The 20481-nt window shown below is 42.1% G+C and overlaps 2 pseudogenes; both read left to right on the top strand.

Annotated features, from left to right (window-relative positions):
- The first annotated feature begins 2098 nt into the window (after positions 1 to 2098).
- LOC149514486 (5.8S ribosomal RNA) lies at positions 2099 to 2253 on the top strand (annotated as a pseudogene).
- A 231-nt stretch (positions 2254 to 2484) lies between these two features.
- LOC149514487 (25S ribosomal RNA) lies at positions 2485 to 5827 on the top strand (annotated as a pseudogene).
- Positions 5828 to 20481: the final 14654 nt, after the last annotated feature.

Consider the following 20481-nt stretch of genomic DNA (forward strand, 5'->3'; position numbering starts at 1 on the left):
AAGTGGTGATGGCTAAGTAGTTTTTAGATGGTCAAAAGGCAATAGTAAAAACCATGCTACAACAAAGAGGTATGCAGGAGTTAAGTTGGGCCAGCATTTTTGTGGAGTCAAAGACTCAAGTTTAGTGCACCAAGTCTCCAAAGCCTAGGGGAAACAACCAAAGTGGGGGAGACACCAGTGTTTGTTCCTCAGGGGAGGAAATGGCTATAAGAAATCCTAGATTTTGCATGGCCACTACTACTGTCAGTAGTGGCAAGGAGAATAAGCCCTTGAATTGCTTTTTGTGTAATAATTAGCATAGGGTGAAGGAGTGCCCGAGGTGTGCAAGGCCTTCAACCATCAACTACATAGAGGAGTTATTTGTAGGCAAGAGAAGTAGTGGTGATGAACACTAAGAGGAGCCCAAGGTGATACGGCTCGATGCTTTTTGACTCTGTTAAAAAGGAAAAACCTCTCTAGGAGATGATAGTGAAGGGGTAATGGAGTGCCACAGCATTAGTCCCAAGGTGCAACTAGATCCCTTCAAAAAAAAAGTTTGTAGCAGGTAACTCAAAGAAAGTAGAAGAGACATCGAACATGCAGGCGAAAGGGACTAGTGCAGCACAGGGTTGATGATACTCGAGCGAACAACCAGTAGAGTACTTATTTGGGTATAGGACAAACACTTAGGAAATCTAGTTCGATGGGAGAAAACAAAACTAATTTTCATAGAGGCATGCAGTTCAGGTGTAGCATCCCTCTAGCAATGAGGGTGTTACTAGAATGAGTAGGGGAGAATGTCACAGTCAATAAGAAGGACTAAGCCCAGGGGTTTTCATTGAGATAGGGAAGGGTTTTCACTGAGATAGGGAGTGGTTCTAAGGTAATCAAGACCAAGTTAGAATGCAAGGGAAACTAGGCCTAGAGGCATAATAGAGGTCTTGGGGGTAAGACTATGACCCAGAATAGGTGTATGGGCATCGAAACAAGCTTAGGGACCTCAAGCTAGGGGATCTAGTTTGACAACTTTCAAATAGACCTAGGCATAAGAAGCATAGCAAAACTAAACCATGCATAGGTCTAAAAAGGGGCCCCACATGGATACTACTGAAGAAGGAGTCCAAGCTAATTCAAACTCCTTTCTGATAAAGTTTATGTAAAATTAGAACTCTCCAATGTAATCATATTGTAATGTCTTGTATATATTAGACTCTTTGTAAGCCCTAGGATAGGAATTATGTCAACCATTGGTTTAAGAGGCTTTAGCTATAAATAGGAGAAGCCCCTTACCCTCACTACACACACCACAACTTGAATAATACAAGTTTACTCCTTCCTATCTCTGTTGTTCTTTTTAGCTTTCCATCAAGCAATTTATGTGCAGCTTTGTCTAGTAGTAGATTAAGATGGTTAGCCCTAGAGTTTCAAGTGTCCATTCATTAAAGGCTGCTTTGGGACACCGAATGAGTCAATTCCTGGGTCCTAGAGCTGTACAAGTCAGAGCCTGAGTCTCAACCTATGACATATAGCCTTGGCTAATAGGCTCAAGTAATATTTGAAATTTCATCATCATGGTGATAGATCATTTCAATTATTAGTCTTCAATGAGGAATTCCTAGTAGGCGTGAGTCATCAGCTCATACTGACTACATCTTTGCCCATTGTACACACCGTCATCACTCCTACTAATTGAATGGTCTGATGAAGTGTTTGGATCATAGCAACATGATAGTTAATTACCCATGATGTCTCGAGAAGTCCACTAAACCTTACATTTAAAGGAAGGAAAAGTCATAACAAGGTTTTTATATGTGAACTTGTGAAAAGATCATTGTTGAAACTTGCTTAATGAATGACAATGCATTAATAAAACACTAAGGGGGCAAGGGTACCTTCATGCCTCAAGCCCCTTCCTGCCCTAGGTGTGCACGACGATCAATTCATTTTGCTTCCTAAACGGGAGAAACTATTATTTTCATTGCTTATGACTGAATAACGAACCCTTGGTGCCAATCACCCTAGGGAACATAATGAAAAATAGCACGTGTGCCTTCTCCATCCTGTTCATGGTGTATACATGGGCGGCATCACGACTCCTTTTTTCATGAAAAACCAAAACAACTTTCAGCAATAGATATCTCAACTCTCGCATCAATGAGGAATGTATTAAAATTTGATACATGCTGTGAATTGTAGAATCCTGTGACTATTGAGTCTCTGAATGCAAGTTGTGCCACAAGCCATTAGGTCGAGGGCATGCCTACCTAGGTGTCATGCATTGTCTCCCTCTCTAAACCCCCACCCATTAGGCTTTACAGTAAGGGACTAAAAATCACCCTTCATGATCTCATCGATCGTGGTTCACCCAAAACTGAGTCCTCGACAATGATAGCATCGTGATCGTTGGTGGTAAAGCTCTTGGCATGCCTCGACTCCGGTGACACATGCTCTTTGTCCATCTAAACCTCATTGGACCCTCGCATCACTTGATTGATGCTAGCATCATAACCCTAGGTCAAGTAGGATTACTTGATGAATTTAAGCATATCAATATGTAGAGAAAAAGAAACTTACCAAGATTCCCCTAGTAACAACAAGTGAACCAGAAAGAGCCTAGCCTGAGAATCGGGTACCCACAGCATCTGAATTATAGTTTACAGAAATATCCTCAGTGGTGGACTAGGCCCAAGTTCCCAGGAAAGGGGAGCCAGAGAGGCTGAGAGCCCTATTGTGCCTAGACCCTATCACACCATGAGGCACTATCTTTGAGTTGGGTTGTTTAGGTATGTAGCCCCAATAGGGTAGTAAATTCCATCCAAAGCTGAATATGGGTGAGAAACTGAGAGAACAACTATCACAAAAGAAAGATGAAAAGGACTTTGAAAAGAGAGTCAATGAGTTCTTGAAATTATCAAAAAAAAAGTGAAATGGGGGCCAATGATGCATCTTGGTTAAATGTGGAACAACGATAGCCAATCCATTGATCGGCTAGGGCATGGACCATTATGGGTTATGGTAGTGGCCCGAACCCAAGCTTCAATATGCCTATGGAGACATTGTTACCACGATTATAAAATGCAACACGTGCCATCTGGACATGCCTTGACACTCACATGCTCCTAACATAGGCCTGCAGGTTCCTCATCTGGTGCATCTTGAAACATTGCACAAGGAGTCTAACATGTGTGTGAGTCAATGGGTTAGAAAACTTATAAAACACAAGAAAGTTGATTGGTGGGATCCTTCATGAGTGAGCTACTGACTGACCTTGATCTTTTGAAAAGGGTTTGAGTGTGAGCATGCCTATAAAGACCTAAAAGATAAGGAACTATGCTTAAGTGGGACAAAGCCAAAGGAAACTGTGGTGGAGGCCCACAATGATACTAGCATGTAAATTGTTTATCTAACTTGGGTATAGGGGTGAAAAACTAATCAAACTATTTAATAACTGGTTCCCTCTGAAGTTTTCCTTAGGATAGGTGGAGCCTTTAGTGAATTCCATAAGGTAAAGCTAATGATTAGAGGCATCGGGGCCACAACACCCTCAACCTATTCTTAAACTTTAAATAGGTAGGATGGTGCGACTTCATTAAGCCATGCCACGAAATTGAAAGCTCTAAGTGGCAATTTTTGGTAAGCAGAACTGGCAATGCAGGATGAACCAGAAGCCAAGTTATGGTGCCTAACTTTGCACTAACCTAGAACCCACAAAGTGGGTTTGTCGATTAAGATAGCAAAATAGTGGTCATGGAAGTTGAAATTTGCTAAAGAGTGTGTAACTACTCACCTACCGAGTCAATTGGCCCTAAAAATGGATAACACTTAAGCACATGACCAATACTAAACTATCAGGGCAAGGGCCAAGCCCTAATGAGTAAGAAGGCACATGGTCACCATAAAATCTAAGGCATGAGCTCGGGTGGAGCAGCCGTTAGTGTAGATCTTGGCATTAGTAGTAAATATTCAAATGAAAGCTTTGAAGGCTAAAGAAAGGAAAGGTTCCACATGAATGGCACTTGTATATGAGTTAGTTGATCCTAAGAGATGGGGGAAGATAGTCTAATAGTGCATCTAGCGCAAGCTTTGAAAGGGAATAAGGTTAAAATTCTTGAATCGAGATGCAGCGATTGATGGCAATGTTAGAGAATCTAAAGACATTGGTGGGGTCCTTGAAAAGAGTTATCTTTTCTATTTCATGGCCTCCCCACCCTAGAAATGACCCAACTGTAGGTAGGGTCTGATAGCCAGATGAGCAACATATGTTGCTTGGTGTCTAGTGCACCCCAGCAACCCTTGAAAATTTGGAGCACCAAGTGCCATTCGTGTACAATCATACTCATAACCACATCAGGTCTCCAAGGTAAACAACCATTGGTCAATGGAACAATGTATGCAAGAGAAGTCGACAAAATGGATTTGTAACCTCGAGAAAAGGATTAACTCTGAGGGCTGTTCATGGGGGTCCTATTCCTGAAACCATCAGCTATCAATGCACTATTGAGCTACTCTCATGACGAGCAAGTCACCATGTGTTGATCGGGAGCTTTCCCCAAATAATGAATAGTCAACTTTGAACTAGTGTGGACTAAGGGAATCTGACTATTTAATTAAAACAAAACATTACGATAGTCCCTACAGATGCTCACACAATGTGATTTTTGCCCAGTGCTTTGAATGTCAAAGTGAAAAAATTCAACCAAGCATAGGTAAACGACGGGAGTAACTATGACTCTCTTAAGGTAGCCAAATGCCTTGTAATCTAATTATTGATACGCATGAAAGGATTAATGAGATTCCCACTATCACTGTCTACTATCTAGTAAAACTACACGCAAGGGAATGGGTTTGGCAGAATTAGCGAGGAAAGAAGACCCAATTGAGCTTGACTCTAGTCTGACTTTGTGAAATGACTTGAGAGGTGTAGGATAAGTGGGAGCCCTTAGGTGAAATTGAAATACTACTACTTTTAACACTACTTTACTTAGTCTGTAAATCAAAGGTAGGGCACAACCCTTTTTTTTAAACCCAAAGCTAGCCTTGATCAATCAATCTAGGTGAAAGACATTATTAAGTGGGGAGTTTGGCTAGGGTGGTACATTTATTAAAAGATAATGCAAGTGTCCTAAGATGAGCTCAATGAGAATAGAAATCTCATGTAGAACAAAAGGGTAAAAGCTCATTTGATTTTGATTTCTAGTACAAATACAAACTATGAAAGCATGGCCTATCAATCCTTTAGACCATCAGAATTTAAAGCTAAAGGTGCTAGAAACCACACGGATAATTCACTTGTGGCAGCCAAGCATTCATAGTGACTTTGCTTTTTGATCCTTGAATGTCAGCTTTTTTGATCATTATGAAGCAAAATTCACCAAGTGTTGGATTGTTCACCAGCCACTAGAAACATGAACTAGGTTTAGACTATCATGAGATAGATTAGATTTACCTTACTAATTGCAGTGTCACAATAGTAATTCAACCTAGTATGAAAATAATCATTGATTCGCACAATAGGTCATCAAACTTGGTTGAAAAGCCAAAGGCACAACGTTACCACGTATTGGACTATAACCAAATGCCTTCAAGTCAAAATCTAGGCTAAAAGTGATGCATGTGCCTATCACCCAAATGTTGACCTGCAGTAAGGGTCAATGCCTCTAAGGGCATGTGTCCTAAGTGCAGCCCCCATGTTGAACAAGCTACATGGGCCTCCTTAGAGCTCAATTCCCATCGAATGGTAAGTAGAATCCTTTATAGATGACTTAAATACATGATGGGATATTGTATGTGGTAGAGTAGCCTTGCTACCACATCCATTAAGATTCAACCCTTTATTGCTTCAATTTGTCCCTTTCTCCACCATACCCATCGAAGTCCTCTCACTTCATTTTTTTACACTGCACCCTTTTAGGGTTAGGGATGAATGGTGTTCTCCATTGCAATAGATTCAGTTAGGTATTTGTTATAGTCACCAAGTAAACTATAATTAAATGCCTTTGGTAGTTGGTACAATGACAGCCTCACCCTTGGTGTGGGCACTTACCTCGAACTCCATCAGTGTATGCCAACCCCTGGTGTAGGTTGTTGCCTTGAACACCATCAATAGCCTGTGGCCCTTTGTTAGTGTAAGCAATAGCATCCAATACCATCGACTGATGCTGGCCTATTGTTACCCCATACACCATTAGTAGATGTTGGCCTTTGGTGTGGGATGTTGCCTCGAACACCATTCCAAATGTTGGCACTTAGTATGGGCACTTACCTAAACCACTGATAGTGCAAGCAGGTTCTTGGTGTGGGTTGTTACCTCAAACTCCTCTTAGTAGATGTTGGCACTTGGTACGATAAATGTATCGTGAACCTCCCACCCATAGCACTTGTCTACCCCTCAATCACCATCAACATCAAATGATGCTCAATGCATGCATCACATGCTCTAATCTTAAGCCAAACTCTGTGTAACCTTGGATAGGGAATTGACTCTGTTTGCCTAAGTTAGCCTATAAAAGTCAAGTGCTTAACATAATTCCAGCTTGTCAAAAATTGTGCTATAGTATTAGGCATTGTAGAAGCCCATAAATCTGATCCTCTTAGAACTATGTTTAAGTGTGCCCATACTTACGTCTAACTATGCACCCACACCTCAATCATCAGTGCCTACCGCTGGGTCTGATTGTATGCTCGTGCATCGCTCACTAGCACCTACACCTAGGCTTGGCTTAATTCTACTGAACTTGAACACTATGCCTAAGCCTCTAAAGTCTTGATCACTACCCATACGACTAAAAAAAGCTAGTTTCTCATGACCTAGGCCTCTAGTAGGCCTTCAGGCCTAGCTCCCTAGCTATTGAACTTATCTCACTAGAATTGGAACTACTCATCGACTCGGAAAAAACCCTTAGGCCAAGGTCGTCTTGTAAACCATGACACATGTGTCACTAGTTGAGACTTAAGCTTTGACTCATAAGGCTCCAAGACCTAGGAATGGACTCTTCCAACTTCCCACATTAGCCTTCAACTGAATTAATGCACAGACACCCAAGCTACTGCTAGATAAGCCTGTATATAAGGTGTTTAATGGAAAGCTAAAGAGAACAACAAAGCTAGGCAAGAGCAAACTTGTATTACTCCAGTTATGGTGTGTAAGGGTGGGTGCACCTCCTATTTATAGTTAAAACCCCCTTGAATCAATGGTTGACTTTGTTCCTATTCTAATGCTCACAAAGAGTACAATATGTATAGGACATATAATGGGATTAAAACGAATATTCCTAAATTTACATGTCTACACCTACTTTGGTTTTGCCTGCACCTAGGCTTACTCCCGTGTTCATGCTGGGTTTGTCTAAAAGTTGCCAAATTGGATCCCTTGGCCTGAGCTACCTAAGCTTGTTTCAGTGCTTGCACACCCATCCTAGGTCATGGTCCTACACATAGGGCCTCCATTACACCTCTAGGCCTAGTTTCCCTTACATTCTGACTTGGTCCATGTTGCCTTAAAACCATTTCCCATCTTGGTAAGAACCCCTCGAGAGCAGAATGCATGCGCAAGCACCAGAACCTTCCATGCAAGCTCCCCAAACTAAGGTTAACACTTGTAGATGGGCCTCAGATGGACTAAGCCCTGGTACAGGTGGACTAGGCCTTGGTGTGGGCACACTAGGCCATAGTAGACCTAACTATCATCAAGTCCAAGTAGACCCAATAGATAGAACTTTCTAGATGGATCTAGAGGCTCCCATGATAGTATAGTTCCCTACATAATTCAAACCCTTGACGTATATCTCATGTAATCTCTCTGTAATCTTGGACATTGTAATAGCCATTGTATTGAGTCAATCCTAGCCATTGATTCATGGGGGCTTTAACTATAAATAGAGGGCTTCCCCACCCTCATTTGGTATACAAAAACACTTGAGTGAATACAAGTTATATCATTTCCAAGCATCTCTTGCTTTCTAGCCTTTTCTAGCTTTATAGTGCCTTTCAATGTTCTTTTGAGTGCTCATTACTGGAAAGCATTTGCATGCTAACTTAGGCATACAAGGAAGGAGTCTAGCCTAAGGCCACATGGCACATTTGGTTTAAATCCTAGGCCCATGACACATGCACATGCCTCAAGCACCATCGGGACATGTTAGCCTATGGTCTCAGCGTATGTTTTGACCACCATCAATATATGCAGGCCTTTTGTGCAGGTAGTTCCCTCAGACACCATCAACATATGCTGGGTTATGCACCATGCACACCATGATAGATAGTAGGTGGGCTTAAGCACATCTTCATATTTCTACCATGCCAATGCCATTTTTATTGCTTGTAAATTTTCATAAGCACTCACTGGTGCCCACACCTAAGCTTGGTTCAATTTTGCCAAACATGAACATTGTGCCTGAGCCTCAAGAGTCTTGATCACTACCCATACCACTACTTTGGGCTAGTTCCACATAACTTGGGTCTCCAGTAGGCCTCAATGCCTGGTCCTTCTAGTTGTCAGACCCTATCCCACTAGAACTAGAATTGCTCCTTAACTCAGAAAAAACCCATAGGCTTGGACCAATTTGCAAACTATGACACATGCATATGCCTTAACCACCATTGATACATCTTGGCCTTTGGTCTTGACATATGCTTTGACCACCATCAACACATATTGTGTCATGCACCATGCACTGGTATCCTAGGCTCAGGATGTGTCACAGGCTCTGACCTAAGACTTAGAATCCGTGTGACTTAGGCTTGGAATCACCACCTTCTAGCCTAAGTCAGCCAAGAACACAAGTGTGCGGGCACTAGAACAATGGAAAAGACAAAATGCACAAGTTTGAGAAAAATAGAAGAATAAGAGAATTGTTGGAATATACTCTATATTTTACTAAAGCAAAAGTGTAAAATGATGTACAAAGGAGGGTGGGGTGACCCTCTATTTATAGTTAAGGTCTCCAGCTACATTTATGGCTAAATCCCTAGAATCAAGGAATTAGAATCAATCAAGGATCATACAGATTACATTATATGATTCTACTTTCTGATTTTTAGGGTCAACCAGATCTTCCAGAAGGCTGATGCTGATCTTATGCGCTTCTAGAAGATCTTGCTATACACTTTCTCTCTTGGGCCTTCTTGGATGTGGTGCGAGCATCTTGTGAGCCTGGCCCTGGTCATGCAAGACATGTAGGCAATTTAGACTCCTCTCCAAGGGCTAATTTACAAACCCTCACCAATGTTCCTAGTGCGCGACCCTCAACCTTAGGTCCTTGAGCCTGTGCACCTGGTGCACTCGCCCAAGGTATGATTTTTCCCTTACTTGATTGTACAATGCCCTCGTTGCATCCTCTACATGGTACTGCTTCATCTGGTCCCAAAACTACCATAAGTCTTTTATTGGTTCCCAGTTGCCTCACTATTTGAAAGTCCCTTCTAGCACACCAAGTACTCCTGTCTTAGTTGTTTGTTCTTCTGTCTCACTTTTTAATCAACTATGATGCTATGAACCTCCTTCTCATATAAGGCCCTAGCTCCCAATAGGGCATGCTTTAACTTTACCCATCTTGGATCTCCTTCATCCTCACAGAATGGCTTAAACATGCTAACTTGGAACACCAAGTGTACCTTTAGCTTGGGTGGCATATCTAACTTATAGGCAACCTTGCCTACTCTCTTGATTACTCAAAAAGGTCCCTCATACCTATGAACTAGGCCTTTGTACAGTAGTGTTGGTGAAGCTACAACCCATTGTGGCAGACAATGGGTTGTAGCTTCACCAACAGTAAGTCTTATACTTGGAACTGCATGTCCCACCTATTCTGGTCTACCCACTTTTTTGACCTCTTTGTCGCTTTATGTAGATAGACTCTGGCTAAGTTAGCTTGCTCCTACCAAGCCTTGGCAAACTTGTATACTATTGGATTCGACCCTGTATAACCTACAGCAATCGAATTGGGTGTTAACGGTTGCTGACCTGTCATGATCTCGAATGGAATCTAATTCGTTGCCTCACTCTTTTGCAAGTTGTAAGAAAAATGGGTGACATCTAATAGCTTTGCCAGTCCCTTTGCATGGCACTCACATAGTGCTTGAGGTAGACCTCCAATAGCCCATTCACATACTCAGTCTACTTGTCGGTCTGTGAATGTATGCTAGAGGAAAAGTTCAAGTCTGACCTTAACAGCTTGAATAACTCAGTCTAGAACTTACCTGTGAAATGCTTGTCCTGATCACTAACAATGGTCCTCAGCACTCCCTAGTACTTCACCATGTTTTTCAAAAACAATCGGGCTGCTTCTTCGACTGGGCACTCTTTGGTTGCTAGAATGAAAATCCTATACTTGGAAAACCTGTCCACTACTACCATGATGCTTCCAAATCCCTCTACCTTGGGTAGGCTGACTATAAAGTCTAGAGTGATGCTCTCCCATGGTTGCTCTAGCACTAGCAATGGCTCTAAAAGATCACTTGGTATTTTCAGCTCCACCTTGTCCTGTTGGCACAGAAGATAAGTCTTTACATAGTCCTCCACATCTTCCCTCATGTACTGCTAGTAGTATTAGTCCTCTATCAAAGCCAAGGTACGGCTCACCCCTGGGTGTCCAGCCAACCTTGAATCATGGCACTCATGTATGACTTCCCTATAAAGTGTCCCATGCTACGGCACAAATAGCCTACTAACCTTGGTGTACAATAAACCATCTTGCAGCCAAAATCACCTAGTCTTACCTTGCTAGGCGTACTCCATGAGAGCCTTGGCTGTAAAATCATGCACAAGCCCTTCCTTGATGTGCGACACCAAAGATCCCTTTGGTTGGCTAATGGTAGCAAGGTTCACCTTTCTGCTCAAGGCGTCAACCACTAGGTTCACCCACCCTGGCTTGGACTCCATCTAGAAATCAAACTCCACAAGAAAATCCTGCCACCTCACTTGCTTGGGGGATAGCTTCTTCTATGACTAGAAGTAGTTGGTCACCACATTGTCCATTCTAACCACAAACCTCGACCCTAATTGGTAATGGTGTCAAATGTGCAAGTAGTGCACCATTGCAGTCATCTCTTTCTCTTAGACCATGTACCTACACTCAGTTTCATTGAGCTTTTTGACTCTCGAATGCAACCGGATGTCTCTCATACATCAACACACCCCCTATTACATAATTTGATGTGTCTATATGCATCTTATATGGCTTGGCATGGTCTAGCAAGGCTAAGATTGGTTTCTCAATCATAGCATACTTCGATCGATCAAAAGCTTTCTGGCACCTTGCGCTCCATTGTCATGCTCTTTTTTTCTTAAGCAAGTTAATCAATGGCGTGGTTATGGTTGAGTGGCCTTTGATGAAGGTCCTGTAGTAGTTGACCAGCCTAAGGAATGACCTCAACTCAGTGACCTTGGTTGGTGGTTCCCACTCTAAAATGGCATGCACATTGCCTTCATTCATGTGAATCCTACCACCTCCCACTATATGGCCTAAGAACAAGATCTCCTACTAGGCAAATGAGCACTTCTCCTTCTTGACATACAGCTTATGCACTTATAACACCTTAAACACCTATCTCAAGTGGTCTACATGCTCTCCCAATGTCTAGCTATAAATCACAATGTCATCTAGATAAACCACAACAAATTGATCAAAGAATGACTGAAGTACCTTGTTCATGAGTGTACAAAAGGTTGCTAGGGCATTGGTGAGTCCAAATGGCATGAACAAGAACTCATACGAGCCATACCAAGTGACATACGCTGTCTTGGGCTTATCTCCCTCCATGACCCTAACCTGATTGTAGCCTGACCTCAAATCTAGCTTGGTGAACCACCTTGAACTCCTAAGTTGGTCAAACAATTTGGCAATGAGTGGGATAGAATACTTTTTCTTGATGGTCAGCTTGTTCAAAGCCCGATAATCAATACACAACTACAACGACCCATCATGCTTGTGCTAGAATAGAACGAGTGCACTATATGGACCTTAGATGGCCTGATAAAGCCTGCATCAATCAACTCCTTGAGCTACTTCCTTAGCTCCTCCAACTCTAGTAGGGACATTTGGTAAGGGGCTCTAACTGGTGGCTTGGGCTTGGGCACCAACTTGATCTTATGGTTTACCTCCCTCTTAAGTAGTAGCTTGCTAGGTAGCTTTTCGGGCATCACATCACTAAAGGACTCGAACACCTTTAGCACCTCTAAGAGGGTATTAGACTCTTCCTCTCTCGACTCCTTATACTTCAAGGCTACCAAGAAGGTGTCTTCTTCCCTATTCACTGCCATGGCAAATTAAATGGCTAACACCACCTTAGACCTAATCTTGAATCCTCGCCTCAATGGTACAAGGCATTGGCACCGTGCAACCAGAATGCAAATACAATTGGCAAAATGCACAAAGAAGGCATTAATTTGAACAAGGAAATCCAACCTAATCACAAACTTATAGTCATCGAAGGTTATTACCTCATTGGTTTCCTTGCCCTTCTAGTCTCTAAGCTACAACTCCACTCTTTATGCTACTCTAATGGCTAGAGCTTCTTTAGAGTTCATCATCTTGATGGTACTAGTCCTTTTTTGCACCTTCAATCTGAGCTCTTGGGTTTAAACCCATGAAATAAACAAGTGTGAGGCACTTGTGTCTACCAGTTCACTCACTTTTTAACCCGTAACCATTAGATCAGCAAACATCAAGCCTTTTGGTTTACAGCTCCCCTTACTCTGGACAGCATTGAGCACCAATGACCCAAGCTTTGCTACCCCTACCTTTGGCTCCTCATCAAACTTTTTGTCTATAATAGCCAGCTTGCCCTTTTGTGGGTAGTTGCATGCTATGTAACTCCCTCCATATAGGTAACATGCGAGTGGCTCTCGATCCTCCTTTACCTTCCACTTCTTTGCTAGTGGCTTTCTCTTACCATCTTTGTCTGAACGGTTTTGATCCTTATCCTTGGATTGTCGATCATGGTTTCTTCCTTTGGACTACTTCTCTTGGTCTCACTTGTCCTTGCCTTTTCCCTTGGGTTTGGAAGACTCAAACTTGTTCAATTGTTTGAACTCCACCAAGGACTCAGTAGTAGTCATGGCTTTAGCCAAGTCACAAACTCTCTACCTTTGTAGCTCGTGCTTCTGTCATGGTCCTGAAGTGAAGTTAGGAATCCCACATCAATTAAGTACTAGAGTTGGTATTGGGATATAAGGGTTCACACTTCTTTCTCCTTGTAAGGCACCTTTTATGGAATAAAACCATGAGGCCAGAGGGGACAGAGCAGACAATACCTTACAAGGTTGTGAACCATAGTAAGTAGGCTGATCTAAGATGCTGGATTAGTGCATGCTTGGGTCTTGGAGCCACATAGGCCTAGATATTAAGTCTTAGTTTGTGACAAATAGAATCAAAGCCACTTTATGGGGTACTAGAGATGTGCCATGGAGGACAGTGGGCCCTCGTTGGAGTGGGGAAAGATGTCACGGTCCTGAAGTGAAGTAAAAAATCCCACATCAGTTAAATACTAGAGTTGGTCTTAGGATATAAGGGTTCACATCTCTTCCTCCTTGTGGGCACCTTTTGTGGGATAAAACTGTGAGGCCAGAAGGCCAGAGCAAATAATACCTCACAAGGGTATGAATCGTAGTAGGTAAGCTGATCTAGGACATCGGATGAGTGCATGCTCGAGGCTTAAAGCCATGTAGGCTTGAAGATTAAGTCTCAATCCGTGGCACTTCACCCACAGCTTCAACCTATCCATGAAAGCAAATAGGCTCTCTATCTTACTCAGATCCAAGATCTGAAGCATCAATTCAGAGAATTTTTGGACATAGTCCTTTATCTGCCCTTACTGGGTAAGCCTACACAACTTTGCCTGCACCTCATCATTGGCATACTCTGAGTAGAATTGCTCTCTGAACTCATTTTGGAACTCTACCCAAGTTCTAATCATGGCACCCCACACCTCACATCATCACACCTATGTCTTCACCACAATAAGGCAACATCAGTAAGATACATTGATGTAGTGCTTACCTTGGTAGCCTCATCTTACATGCCTGTGGCACAGAAGTACTGCTCCATGCCCCATAAATAGTTGTCTACTTCTTTGGCTGCCCTGGTCCCTTTGAACCCTTTGGGCTTGGGGATCTCCACATGGATCTTAGATGCTCCAACAAACATGCCATTCCCTATGGTAGTCTTACACGTAGCGAACTCGCTCTTGAGCTTCTTTATCTCTTTGTACATGGCCTTCATGCCATCGTGCATGGTCTTCACCTAGGCCTCCAAGGTCTCGTTTCTTTTGGGGGATCACATCCAGGCCTTGATTGAGAGTAACTTGTAACTCACTCTTGAGCTCCTTCTTGATAGAGTCTAGCACTTCAATATGAGTCTCCACATTATCAAGCTTCTCTTTCATGTCACCCATGATCACTTCCACCTTAGATAGCCTCCCATCTATGGTATACCAAATGTCTTTCAAACTAGCCTTCTTGCCCCTTTCGCGCCCTTGCTCCTGGGCTTCTAGTTATTGGCTAGCCATATCACTCTGGGATGCCATCTCTTTGACTGCGATCTATGCTGTACACACATAAACAAGCAGAACCAAAACTACTCTAATACCAACTGCCATGGGCTCTGACCTAAGACTCAAAATTCATGCAGCCTTAGGTTTGGAATCACCTTATTCTAGCCTAAGTTAGCCTAGAACACAAATGTACAAGCACTAGAACAATGGGAAGGATAGATTGCACAAGTTTGAAAAAAATAAAAGAACAAGAGAATTCCTGGAATATACTCTGTATTTTACTAAAGTAAAAGTGTAAGATAATGTACAAAGAAGGGTAGGGTGACCCTCTATTTATAGTTGAGGCCTCTAGCTACACTTATGACTAAATTCCTAGAGTGAAAGAATTACAAGCAATCAAGGATTACAAATATTACATTAATATACGACTCTGTTTCTTGATTTTTAGGGTCAACCAAATCCTCCAAAAGGCTCCTACTAATCCAATGCACTTCTAAAAGATCTTACTGTGCACTTATTCTCTTGAGCCTTATTGGATGTTGTGCAGGCATCATACGGGCTTGGCTTTGGCTGTACATGCTGGCCTGTATGCTGTATGGGCGATCTGGACTCCTCACTAAGGCCTAGTGTGCAAACCCACAAAGCTCCTGGTGCGTGAGCCTCAACCTTAGATGCTTGAGCCTGTGCACCTAGTATCTACCCAGGGCATGACACGTGCACCATGCATACCATACCTGGGCAGTAGGTGGGTGTAACCACATCTTCATATTTTTGCCACGCCAATGCCATTTTTATAGCTTGTAAATTCATATAAGTGCTTACTAGCACCCATACTTGGGCCTAACTCAATTCTGTCGAACATGAACACTATGCTTAAGCCTCTAAAATCTTGATCACTACCCATACCTTTGTTTTAGGCTAGCTTTTCGCAACCTGGGCCTCCAGTAAGCCTCAAAGCCTATCTATCTAGCTATCAAACCTTGTCTCGCTAGAACTGGAATTACTCATTGACTTATAGAGAACCTATGGGATTGGACTAGCTTGTGGATTATGATACATGCACATGCCTCGATCACCATCGGGATATGTTGACCCTTAGTCTTAGGTCATACTTTGACCACCATTAAAACATGCTGGCCTTTTATGTGAGCAGTTCCTTTGAACACATTGGCACATGCTAGGCCACTCACCACGTATAGGTATCCTAGGCTCGAGCTATGCACTACACATACCACGATTAGGTAGTAGGTAGGTTAAGGCACATCTTTATATTTCTACCATGCCAATGCCATTTTTATGGCTTGCAAATTCATATAAGCACTCACCAGCTCCTATATCTAGGCCTTGCTCAATTCAACCAAATCTAAACTCTATGCCTAAGCCTTTTGAGTCTTTATCACTACCTATACCTCTATTTTGGGGTAGTTCCTCGTAACTTGGGCCTATAGTAGGCCTTAAGGCATGGTCATTGTGGCTATCAAACCTTATCCTACTAGAACTAAAACTATTCCTTGACTCAAAAAGAACCCCTAGGCTTGGACCAGTTTGTGGACTATGACACATCACATACCTTGACCTCCATTGACATCGAAGGACCCTTAGTGCATGCACTTGCCTCAACCGCCATCGAGACTTGTTGGCCCTTTATCTCAACACATGCTTTAACCCCCATCGACACATGCTAGCCTTTGTGCAGGGAATTCTCTCGAACACGATCAGCACATGTTAGGCCCCACACCATGCATAAGTATCCTGGGCCTAGGTTGCGTACCAAGTGCACCATGATTAGGCAATAGGTGGGTTCAAGCACATCATCATATTTTTGTTGTGCCAATGACATTTTTATGGTTGTAAATTCATATAACGGTCCCTTAAGCCTTTATGTGAAGTTTCATGGCAAGATGACTCATTTTTTTATTTTTCATAAATTTTAAAATTTTTCTCGATTTAGATTTTTTGAAAATTTTTTAAAAGGAGTTTTGGCCCTAATTTTGGTATACATGATCCTTGTATTTTTATTGGCTTCCATAAAAAAAATTCAACTAAAAAATTAAAGTGTAGAAGATTTTTTGGCCATTTGAAAAAAATGCCCTTATTTTAGACTCTTGAATGGCTATTAGTTGCGAACCTGTAAAAGCTTTTACGCTCTTTAAGGGGTGTGAGTTGTCAAGGTTCTTTGTGCATATAGGGCTAATATAAGGGCCAAGGACTAGTGCCCATCATATATAATGTGCGCACATCTTCCTGGCCCTTACCCCTAATCGCTGAAACCTCTAATGCCACCGATTAAGTTCTCTAATAATGGTGCCTTAGGTAAAAAAATGTTGAACCAGCACATGCTTGAGCTAATATGTGCACCGTGGCCTAGAATCAAACTTTGACCAAGGCCTCAACCATCAATGGCACATGTTGATGCATGGTGCAAGCACATGCCTTTAACATCATTAACACAAGTTAGCCTTTGGTATGTGCACTTACCTCGACCACCATTAATACAAGCTGGCATTAGGTATGGGCACTTGCATTGACTGCCATTGGCATATGCTAGCCTTTGGTTTGGGCATATGCCTCCATCAACATTGGTAGTACATGGCTTTCAGTGTAGGTAGTTGTCTTAAACACCATCAGCATATGCTAGGCCTTGGTGTCAGCACATGCCTTGACCATCATGAAAACCTGTGGAATCTTGGTGCAGGATATGCCTATTTGAAAAAATTGTTTGCATTTCAAATGCTCTAATGTCTACTACAAGCATATTTATAAAATCTCTCATGCTCTTTAAGAGTTGGTTGTCCGAGCCCCCCTTTCCCTTCCATGAGGGGAGTAGGTGTATGTGATGGGCCTGTCATTGCATATATCAATGATAATGTCCCTAGAGCAAAATCTAGGCCATTCTTGCCTTCTCATCATGTTATTTGATGACTGGTTAGTCTAGTGACCTGTAGGTGCCTATGGCCTTAACCAATTAACATGCATGTGAAAAAGGGGCTTAGTTGTGTTGAGCTTAAGCCCGTGCTTGTGTCATAAGCCAGGTGCTTAAGCCTAGCTACCATGCAGCCTTAGGTCAAAAACTACCGTTTGTATGCCTAAGTCAGCCTTTCAACCAATTTGGTGTCGTGCACTAATTGACTATGTCATACTCGACTAGCCTCCTAGGAGTTTAGGAAAAAGCTAGGAAGGAAATGGTCAAGGTAAGAGTAGTTTATTTACTTGATTAGGTATGTACACTTGCTATTGGAACACAGTCCCTATGGGTTCTCTACAAAGGCTTTCAAAACCTATGTCCCTAATGCTCACATTCTTGCTTCGTTATGTTGTCACTTGTTTATGGTTTATGTACAAATGAGGAAAAGGCTCTCCTATTTATACTTGAGCCCCCTTGGTACTTATGGTTACAATGAATCCAAGTGTATGGCCTTTAAGAGCTTTCTGCATAGTTTTATGGTGCCTACACTTCAATAAGGTAGGCTAAGGCCATTTTAGAGATATGCTAGTTTCAAGCTCCCTATTAAGCACTTGGGTTTGGAAAAGCCCAAGCATTTTCACTCAATGCCCATGCCTAGTGGGTTCCAGAGTCTTCTCTATTTAGGTGCCACTCTAACTATGGCTAGGGCCTTCTAATGACTTTTTCATCTAGATGCTATAATGCTTGTCACTATGCCTATGCTTGGTCCTTCTAAAACCTTTGGTACCTATGTACCTAGCTTACCTACAGGCTTGTTTAACCCTTCCATGTTCTAGGCCTTTCTATGTCTAACTACTTGCACCATATCCTAGGGTGTTCTAAAACCTTTCAGCAGGCAATCCTCTTGCCTGACATCGTGTAGCTCACCATAAAGGTACTCCTACATTCTAGCCTTGGCCTTGGCCCTGGCCCACACACTTGGGTAAAGTATGTGCCTTTAAGAACATGGTTTTGAACCTAGCTAATGCTTTACCTCACCATCTTAATCAAGTCCCATCATGTGACCCTCTTGGTCGATGACTCATACACGATCTGTGACATTCTTCCTCAGTTATTCTAGCAATGCCCTTGTTGCTAGAGGAATGCCAATCCTTCACCACATGTGCATGCTAGATTGATGTTTACCTCTTATCCTAATGGCCTTTGGCACCTAATTGTGATCATCCCTTTTTGTTTCCTTGACACTTATGTGTCTACTATTAAACTGACTTTTTCCTTAGAGTCACCTATTGTGCACTTTGATAAAAGGGGTCTAGTTGATCTTTTTGGTTTGACTGGTAGCTCTCCATGTCCACACTTTACTAATCTTATTAGCTTGATTGGTGGCTAGTTGTAGCCACACCATTATCACCTTCATCAGGAGCTTGAGAGGTTTACTTTTTTTGGCTTAATAAAATAGCACTGAGCCTCAACACACCATTGGAGTCTTCAATATGCTGATTGCTACCATTATTCTTATCGTTAGACTCTTTATAAGTCTTTGCAATGGCTACAAGCTTTTTTTATTGTGGGCAATCTCTAGGCTTATGTGATCTTAAACACAAGAAACAAGTAAAGGTAATGGCCTTCTTACCTTTGTCCTTGTTAGACTCCTCGACCATTTCCTTACGATGCCAAAGCTTTTCCTCAACCTTATCTTTTGATGAAGAGTGATTACTTTTGTCTCCCCCACTTAAGTTGCTGTCCCTAGTCTTGGGAGACTTGGTGCACTCATACTCTACCAATGATCTGGAACCTACAATTGCCTGACTCAAGTCTTGGACCCTATGCCACTTTAACTCAATTTTTGCCCATGGTTTTAACCTATCAAGGAAGTAGAACAAGGCTTTTTGCTCACCCATGTTGGGAACCTTAAGTGAAAATTCTAAGAACTCCTGATAGTAGTCTTACATTCTTCCCGTTTGAGTGAGCTAATGAAGCTTCACCTAAGCTTCATCTTCTCATACTCTAGTTTATACTATCTTGTTAGTTTCCTCACAAATTGATCCCATGTGGTGTTACAGTCTCCCCTTATTGTATGCTATTACACCTTTGACAACACCATAATAGGGCCACATCAATTAAGTTCATGGCAACGGTGCTTACCTTAGCCTCCTGTGCTATACCAGCCACTTAAAAGTACTACTTTATGCCCCATACGAAGTTGTTAACTTTTTTGGCTGAGTGACTTCTCATGAATGGCTTTGGCTTGGGCATTTTCATCGTAGGTCCCAAACCTTTGTTTGTAACTATGATAGCTTGAAATACAACAAACTCTGGCTTGAGTTGCTCTATTTCTTCCCGTAAGGCTACCACTTTAGCCTTTAGAGCTTTATTATACTATGTGAGCACTTCTATCTCTAGAGTCAAGGTATTATGCATCTCTTATTTGAGCTTTTCTTATATCAAGTCTAACTCTTGGATGCAATCCTTAGTGTCCTTGAACTAATCCATTAAATCTCCCATGGCTAACTCATATTTTACCAACTGAGAGTCTATGGATGACAATAGATCCTTTGAACTAGCCTTTCTCCCTTTGTTGTGGGTGGGTGGCCCTTTTGCACTTCACTCGTGCACTTCACCTGAAGGTTACTAGCCATGATTTGGCACATGCACCATAATTGCGAAGCTCAGACTAAGGATTTTCCACAATTTCATTAAGAGCACTCAAGTGTATTTATGCCCTATTCTCAGCACCGATAACCAACAATCACCCATACAACACTTTCCATTACAAGTCTATAGCATAATTGACCCACTAACACTCAAGCTACACATGCACTATAACTGACACCAACACCGATTGTAACCAAGGCTTGAAACCTACTTTAATACCAACTCTATTTAGAACTGGCTTAATACCAATTGTCATAGGCTGAGAGCTTAAGCCTAGCTACTATACGGCCTTAGGTGGGAAACCACCATCCATATGCCTAAGTCAGCCTTTAAAAGGACTTAGTGCCATGCACAAACCAACTGTGCTATGCACTTGTGTTGGAACTTGACTAACCTCCTAGGAGTTTATGAGAAAACTATGAAAGAAATGGTTAAGGCAAGGCTAGTTTATT

Source organism: Durio zibethinus, chromosome 15, assembly GCF_047325235.1.
Source record: "Durio zibethinus cultivar Kanyao isolate XHJ-2024 chromosome 15, ASM4732523v1, whole genome shotgun sequence".
NCBI classification, from domain to species: Eukaryota; Viridiplantae; Streptophyta; class Magnoliopsida; order Malvales; family Malvaceae; genus Durio; species Durio zibethinus.